This window comes from Anser brachyrhynchus (assembly GCF_964034855.1).
Source record: "Anser brachyrhynchus genome assembly, chromosome: 10".
Lineage (NCBI taxonomy): Eukaryota > Metazoa > Chordata > Aves > Anseriformes > Anatidae > Anser > Anser brachyrhynchus.
Genome location: NC_137705.1, coordinates 1,660,689 through 1,666,035, shown reverse-complemented (window position 1 = coordinate 1,666,035; position 5,347 = coordinate 1,660,689). Strand labels below are relative to the sequence as shown.

The following is a 5,347-nucleotide window of genomic DNA, read 5'->3' as shown; positions in this document are numbered from 1 at the left end:
GATAATTGGATATATTTATAAACGGGCAAAGCCTACTCAAGGGGATTTCAGTAATACTGTCAATACTACAGGTTACCTGTAAAATTACCCAGAATTAATTATTGCAAACAGTCGTACCTGGCTGCAACAGTAATTCGTTGTAGTAATCCCTGGAAGCAGAGGCTTTAACACCGTGTCCTCTCATTCTGGATTTGGCCTCTCAGCTGCCTCCCAGAAAGCAGGAAGCTCTCGGCTCAGTAAAGCGAGGCTTTCCTCTCAGCAGCCTGGCCCGAGGTGCTTTTAGGAGGTTTACTCAAAACAGCGGTGTGCTTACCAGGAGCTCGAGAACTGTCAAGCAGTTAACGAGTCATAAAGCCGGCTTTCTTGGGACTGGTGCGTCCCCGTAAGGTCTTCTGAGGTCTGAGTGATTTGATACTCCTCGTGTAACGGGGGACATTTGTTACACACGTCAATGACCCGTGTGATCTTGTTTGTGCTTTACAGGGGCTGTGCAAGCGAGAGCTCTGTCCTGCAGCTGCCCGCGGATTTCTCATGGCACCTGCAGGAGCTCTGAGGACGCTGGTTAAGTGAAATCTGATGGCGCTGGCCAACAAATTCAACGCTTGGTCATATTTGCTCCCCTGGTCAAAGCAAACCATTGACCTGAAAACCTTTCCCTCTTCTGCTCCTGCCACACACGAGCTGCTGTGACGTTTGCAAGGCTGCAGAAAATGAGCACAGAGGTGAGAGAGAAAGACGGACTGACCTCAGCTTGCGACTACCATTACTTGTCCTTTTCTCCTTACGTTTTGAGACAAGTTGTCTAGAATTTCTCTCCACTAAGTGGTATGAGCTGCAACACTCCTGCCCCTCTGCTGCTTTTTTTTTCCCTCTTCCCCCCCCCACCCCCCCCCCCCCCCCCCGCCCCAGGAAAACCCCAGCTGTGGTTATTTCCACATGGTCTACAACCCTCTCGTTGTGTTGGGTTAGTCTGGCCAATATAGGTTGTGTTTGCCTCATCTGCATGCAGGAAGGCACTTCTGCATAGCTTTAAGGACTGTGGTGTTCTCTACTGATGAAAATTGTTAGATACTTATTTTTTTTCTCCTACAAATTATCAGGTCATTTAAAAAAATGAACTCATTTTAATCTAATTCTGCATGTGCAACAGTCTGGAGAGTTATTTTCAGCTCCAGTAGTTGCAGTTTGCAATTATTATGCTTCTTTTAAGAAAAGAAAAGTAACAGCTCTATATTTTATGTGAATTACTGGTGATTTTTCAGCACAACTTGTGTTTAGGATAAGTAATAAAAAAAAATAAGAGGCCAAATGGATAGTAATGTAGACTTGAAAAAAAAACCACAGAGGAGGTAGGAACATATGTAAAGATTACTAAAATATTAACATTTGACTACTTAGGCATGAACATTTCAATAAAAAAGCATGTAATTCTTATTGAAGTGAAATCAATAGTTCCTAACTAACCATTGCTTCTGACTGGAAAAAACCACTCAATATTTTTATTTCCTTTATTTAATTGCTGTAATTCATGTATATCTCAGACTTGTCTGCAGCCCATCTCCTGGAGCTCTCCCGCACGTAGCGGTGTGTTAGAAGTGCCTCAGTGCCCCAGTTCGCTCCTGGCAAGAGGCTGGGCTGGGTTTTCCTCTGCGTTTTTTCCAGTGGATTTTTTCCTGTGGATTTGCACCCAGGCTTTGAGAAGTTTTGGGGTACAACATGCCAGTGTGCGTGACTTGTCTAAGTGCTGCTAGGACAGGCATGGCTGATGGTCGCGTCCCACCCCAACTCGCTTTTAAATTTGAAACTAATTTTGTGCGTTTCCATAGAATTTGCAACTGATTTGAACACTTCAGATTCAGAAGCATGGTGGTTACCTCATGTTGGGCTATACCCCCATGCATTGCACAGTGGTGCCCTGTGCTCAGAGAGTTTGATCAAGAATCTGCTTCCCATGGTGTGCTGCCGTGAAGCTTTCCCCATTTCAGCTCTCCTCTGCTCCTGGCCTGCCAACACCAGAGCACGTGCTTCCCGATGATTATTTGCTATCCAGAAAATAAGTAAGTGTCAGCTTCTATGAAAACATCTATCAGCATCCATTCCCAATTCTGTTTACCTGCTGCCGAGAACCTCAGACCCAGAAGCAGAATGAGACCGAAAAGGGCTGGGAGGCATCAGGCCGCAACTAGAGGAGCTGAATGCTGAAGCATCGGTAGTAAACACTTCTGGTCTCCTGGATGAGATATAAGATTTACCGAAGAGGAATTTTTAAAATGTTTTCTGTGTTAGTAAGCCAAAGGTTTTTGAAACAAAAGAGAGACTTTCAGAAATTTAATACAAATTGCCAGCAATTTGCTTGATGTTTAGCAAAGTGAGCAGGTCAATCCAGCAAGCACGAGACAGGAATAAAAAGCATCAGCATCTGCAAGGAGCGATGCAGTGCAGCAAGGGGGAGCAGAAGAAGCAGGGAAAGGCTTTTTATAATGTTTTGTGGGGATTTCTGGATTTGCTAAGCCCTGTGTAAGCAATGTGTGCATAGCCCTGTGTGTAACCTCCCTGCCTGGTTTCAATGTGCCTTGCTGAACTTGATTCTCACCTGCATATTCAGGTGTAATGCAGGATGGACATTGGATGTGCCAAAATCGGAGTTGTCTGTAAAGTGCTGGGTCTGGGTGATCAGAGCAGTGTCTGCAGATGTGCAGACCCTGTGGGAGGGTGTGCACACACAACAGTCGCCCTTTGCTGTCTGTCTGTGGCTAGCACCACGTACCTTTCCCCCTCTGCCCCAGCAGCAGTGGGACGTGGCCCCCATTTGTCTTTATGAGTGCCATGTCACATTTCACCATTCGGGCAGAAGAAACAGTGATGAGATATTTGTTCTCTGCAAAATACAAAGTGACAGGACATCTTTCTCAACAAATGAATAACCAAATTTAAATAACCATGCCGAAATATTCTTTTGAAAAACGTCTGTCCCTAATTCAGTTTGCCCGTTCATTGTAATTTAGTGTAGTTTCCTTCTGAGAAACTGAATTATTTGGGAGGCCACACAAGATTGCAAAGGTATAACTGGATTTCTGCAGAAGTGGAAGTCTCTTACAGATGAGATCCAGGAGGCTTTGTCAGGACCCGAGAGTCCATGCTGAGACTTGCTTTGCCCCAGCTCGGTGACACCAGCTCCCACGGGGCTCCAGCCGGGCAGCGTGTGTTAGACATGAGCGCAGCTCTCTCGGTGATGGACGTGTCCCCGTGCAGTGATCGCAGCCGGGGTGCCGCCACACGTGGGGCACGACATGGGCGCCCCATGGCCGAGCCATTCCGTGGCTGTGCATTGCTTTCAGGGCAATGGCTCCATTTGCTTGCTCTGCTTTTTTCCCTCTGCAATTCAGGTCAGTATTTGCCTTTGAGAACCCCAGTGCCCATTTCTTCCTCCGACACAGAAACACCATGCAATGGGCTGGCGTCCCCAGTGCCTGTGCTGGTGCTGGTGAGTGCCGGGCTGGTGCTCAGCCCTGTAGAGCGAGCAGCAAACATTCACCCTGCTGGGAGGCAACAGGACACAGGGCAGCTTTCAGGGATGACAGATTAAATGAAATGGAATTTAAAAATCGCATGAACACCTCTCTGTATGATAAAGTACAATGGCTGAAGTGTTTCCAGTAAGTCATTTTTCACAGTTTCTGAGATGGTTTCTGAAAGGACACCGCTCGTTGCCCTCATTATGTCCATTCCAGCCAAAAATCAAGGCTGTGTACTCCACTGCACGAATATCAAGTGAAATGTTTAAAGGCCCCTTGTACTACGTGTGCATTCCTCCTACATTCCCTGGCATGGTTCCTGGGAGTGAAATTAGAGGGCGTTAACAGTTGCGTGTCCTACTGTTTTTTTTTTTTTTTGTAAACTTTTAAAAAACCTGTAGAGTTCATTCTACCGAGCATTCCTTACCAGAAATTCTTGTGATAAAGGGAAAACCATCCAAGCCATTATCTTTATCTTCTGAGGAGCTGAAGGATATTGTTCTTTTTGTATTACAGGGTGGTGAGAAGGCATATGGAGAGAAAGACAGAAGCACAGTGAAGGTACCCGGTTACTTATATTTGCTTTGGGGTTGGCCTGTTCTGCAGGGATGCACAGACTTGTTTTGAGGCTGAAGAATAAACAACAAACGTCGCAGACATTAAGACACCAGGATGCCATTCTTTGAGAATTCAACACTAGGATTTAGGAAGGAAAGGGCCTTTGGTGTAAGGATTGACCTCAAATCACAATTGTAGGGCAAGGAGAAAGCTTCAGGGGCTTCAGCAGTACATCATGCAGAAGATGTTAGGTCTAAGTTTCTTAATTTTGGTGACAAAATTTCTTATGAAATGTTAATTTAAAATAACAGCAGCAACAACAATAAACAAACAGACAAAGAACCAATCCATTTTTACAGCAGCAGGAACAGTAAGAAGGAAAACCCGAGCTGTGGAGCCAGCCGTGCCCAGGATAACCGTGTGCGAGGAACAAGCCACGTGTGGAATCCTAAGCAGAGAACTCCTGGGGAGGGGCAAGAAAAGTACCACGAAGTAAAAATCCTTTAGGCAAAATAGATAATTGCACCGCGATGGATATGTGATTCTTTTTCTTATGTATCTAGGCAACTATTTGCTTTAGAAGTAATGACTGTTATAAATCACAGAATGAAGTTTCTAACCCCAACACATGCCTGGAACAGAGCTGTTGATACTATCCAGCTAATAAAACATATTTCCTGAAGCAACATCAAGTTACCTATCATTGTGTCACTCACCTTTGTGACAATGATTACAGCTTATGCAGGGCATAATTTAGGACACCTTTAGAACAACTCTAGTCTTGTGTCTGGAAACAGCAAAAAGCCGAAGGAACTGTGAACATATGCCATCTTACAAAAAAATGGTGTCATCTAACTCGTGAATTTCTGAATGTCACATGAAGATGTGCGGTATGACAGTCTGAGCCGGTGCCTCTCCCTGCCATTGCTTTGGCTGAGGCTGTTACTTTTGGGGTCAGTGGGTGAGGGACCCAGGGCCAGTGCCCGGTCTGCATGGATAGAGAGAGGGACACAGTTAAGTGAAACCTGAAAATAAAGATTCTGAGGAAAACAAACAAACAAACAAACAAACACATACAAAGTTGTGTAGTCTATACTATTAGCTGGCCTTTTTAGGTCTGGATTAATATTTGCTTCACTGGATTACCATTTTGCTCTTGGGACCTATGACCACAAATAAATAAATCCTCAAATGGTCCTCAAATGGTATTGGAACTTCGATAGAGCTATCTGAATGTAAGGATTTCAAAGTCTGGCATTTGGCAATACACTCTG

General features: G+C 44.9%; 1 long non-coding RNA gene across 2 annotated transcripts in view; it reads left to right on the top strand.

The window, feature by feature from the left end:
* LOC308200554 overlaps positions 1-4,750 on the top strand; it is a 21,343-nt gene extending 16,593 nt beyond the window's left edge. For both annotated transcript variants that reach the window (XR_013955683.1, XR_013955684.1), the window contains 4 exons: positions 484-722; positions 1,827-2,057; positions 4,032-4,076; positions 4,433-4,750. This is a non-coding gene — a long non-coding RNA (uncharacterized lncRNA). The remainder of the gene's footprint in view (positions 1-483; positions 723-1,826; positions 2,058-4,031; positions 4,077-4,432) is intronic.
* The last annotated feature ends 597 nt before the right edge of the window (positions 4,751-5,347 follow it).